Here is a 2,976-nt window from a genome sequence, read left to right as displayed (position 1 = left end):
CTCCATGGCAGGCTGTCCATTTGACATGTACTTTCTACGTTTTTCCTCTGCATTGCTGTTTGCCTCTTCAACAGTACTCAAGATTTTTGTTTTCACAGCAAAGGGCAAGTCGTCAACTGCGTCAAAGTAGTGTGAACAAGCCTCATACTGTAGTTCTTTGTTGGTTGCAATGTTAATTTGCAGGTCCTCTAAATAGTGAAAGATATTTGTTGTCACAGGGCGTCTGCTCTGGAAGATGTCGAGAAGCTGCAGGATGACTTTTGCACTTGTCTGCCATGATGGTTCGGCTGAATCTGCAGCGACTGAACCAGCTCTGACTGAACCAGCTCTGACTGAACCAGCTCTTGGTCTGGTAGCATCTCATGGAGTTTCTCTCCAGACTGTGGTGCACTTCGGCCACACACCTGTGAATGACAAGGAATAAAAAAGAGTAACATAAGAAATATTACTCACTGTGAAATGCTATCCCTGTGAAATGCTATCCCTGTGAAATGCTATCCCTGTGAAATGCTATCCCTGTGAAATGCCATCATCATCCATCCCGTCTTACACTGTCTTCTGCATAATTACAATGATATAAATGACAATGACTTAAGCAATTGTAGAATGGATGTTAGATTTCAATCATACCTGTATTTCCATCTCTATGAACCTCTTGTAGAGGCCAAACTGCTCTGAGTGGGAATCATGAGTTCCAGCGTGTTGCACATAGTTGCTCTCTTCCGTCCTGCCAGTTCGGTGGCGAGGAAGGTAAAGTATCTTCTTTTACGTGCCCCTGCCTGGTAAAACATCTGCGAAAAAACGTAGCATGAATGCGTTCAGCTGATCAAAAGGTTTGTGGAAAGCACTCCCTATCAGATTCATGATGTGAGCCAAGCATGTTATGTGCAGGGAGTTGGGGAACAAGTGAACTGAAGTGCAGCTTTGTAGGCTTTCTGTCACGATTTCCGCCGAAGTTGGAGCCTCTCCTTGTGCGGGCGGCTATCGGCGGTCGTCGTCACCGGCTTTCTAAGCTGCCACCGATCTGCGTTTCTGTTTTCCATTGGTTTTGTCTTGTTTGTACACACCTGGTTCCCATTGTATGTTGATTATTTCCCTATTTAACCCTCTGGTTCACACATGGTTGTTCGTTGTGTTGTGTCATACTCCTTTGTGGGCTGGTGTGGTTTCCCTGCGAGGAAATTAGTGCTGCCTTTGACACCATCGATCACCACATTCTTTTGGAGAGACTGGAAACCCAAATTGGTCTACACGGACAAGTTCTGGCCTGGTTTAGATCCTACCTGTCGGAAAGATATCAGTTTGTCTCTGTGAATGGTCTGTCCTCCGACAAATCAACTGTACATTTCGGTGTTCCTCAAGGTTCCGTTTTAGGACCACTATTGTTTTCACTATATATTTTACCTCTTGGGGATGTTATTCGAAAACATAATGTTAACTTTCACTGCTATGCGGATGACACACAGCTGTACATTTCAATGAAGCATGGTGAAGCCCCAAAATTGCCCTCGCTAGAAGCCTGTGTTTCAGACATAAGGAAGTGGATGGCTGAAAACTTTTTACTTTTAAACTCGGACAAAACAGAGATGCTTGTTCTAGGTCCCAAGAAACAAAGAGATCTTCTGTTAAATCTGACAATTCATCTTGATGGTTGTAAAGTCGTCTCAAATAAAACTGTGAAGGACCTAGGCGTTACTCTTGACCCTGATCTCTCTTTTGACGAACATATCAAGACTGTTTCAAGGACAGCTTTTTTCCATCTACGTAACATTGCAAAAATCAGAAATTTTCTGTCCAAAAATGATGCAGAAAAATTAATCCATGCATTTGTTACTTCTAGGTTAGACTACTGCAATGCTCTATTTTCCGGCTACCCGGATAAAGCACTAAATAAACTTCAGTTAGTGCTAAATACGGCTGCTAGAATCCTGACTAGAACCAAGAAATTTGATCATATTACTCCAGTGCTAGCTTCCCTACACTGGCTTCCTGTTAAGGCAAGGGCTGATTTCAAGGTTTTACTGTTAACCTATAAAGCGTTACATGGGCTTGCTCCTACCTATCTTTCCGAGTTGGTCCTGCCGTACATACCAATACGTACTCTACGGTCACAAGACGCAGGCCTCCTAATTGTCCCTAGAATTTCTAAGCAAACAGCGGGAGGCAGGGCTTTCTCCTATAGATCTCCATTTTTATGGAACAGTCTGCCTACCCATGTGAGAGACGCAGACTCGGTCTCAACCTTTAAGTCTTTACTGAAGACTTATCTCTTCAGTAGGTCATATGATTGAGTGTAGTCTGGCCCAGGAGTGTGAAGGTGAACGGAAAGGCTGGAGCAACGAACAGCCCTTGCTGTCTCTGCCAGGCCGGTTCCCCTCTCCACTGGGGTTCTCTGCCTCTAACCCTGTTGCAGGGGCTGAGTCACTGGCTTGCTGGTGCTCTTTCATGCCGTCCCTGGGAGGGGTGCGTCACTTGAGTGGGTTGAGTTACTGACGTGATCTTCCTGTCTGGGTTGGCGCCCCCCCCTTGGTTTGTGCTGTGGTGGAGACCTCTGTGGGCTATACTCGGCCTTGTCTCAGGATTGTAAGTTGGTGGTTGGGGATATCCCTCTAGTGGTGCGGGGGCTGTGCTTTGGCGGAGTGGGTGGGGTTATATCCTTCCTGTTTGGCCCTGTCCGGGGGTTTCTTCGGATGGGGCCACAGTGTCTCCGGACCGCTCCTGTCTCAGCCTCCAGTATTTATGCTGCAGTAGTTTATGTGTCGGGGGGCTGGGGTTAGTTGGTTATACCTGGAGTACTTCTCCTGTCTTATCCAGTGTCCTGTGTGAATTTAAGTATGCTCTCTCTAATTCTCTCGTTCTCTCTTTCTCTCTGAGAACCTGAGCCCTAGGACCATACGTCAGGACTACCGGGCATGATGACACCTTGCTGTCCCCAGTCCGCCTGGCCTTGCTGCTATTCCAGTTTCAACTGTTCTG

Source organism: Coregonus lavaretus, assembly GCF_964263955.1.
Source record: "Coregonus lavaretus genome assembly, chromosome: 1".
Classification (NCBI taxonomy): Eukaryota; Metazoa; Chordata; class Actinopteri; order Salmoniformes; family Salmonidae; genus Coregonus; species Coregonus lavaretus.
The sequence above is the reverse complement of the archived record's forward strand: the minus strand, read 5'-3'. Positions refer to the sequence as shown.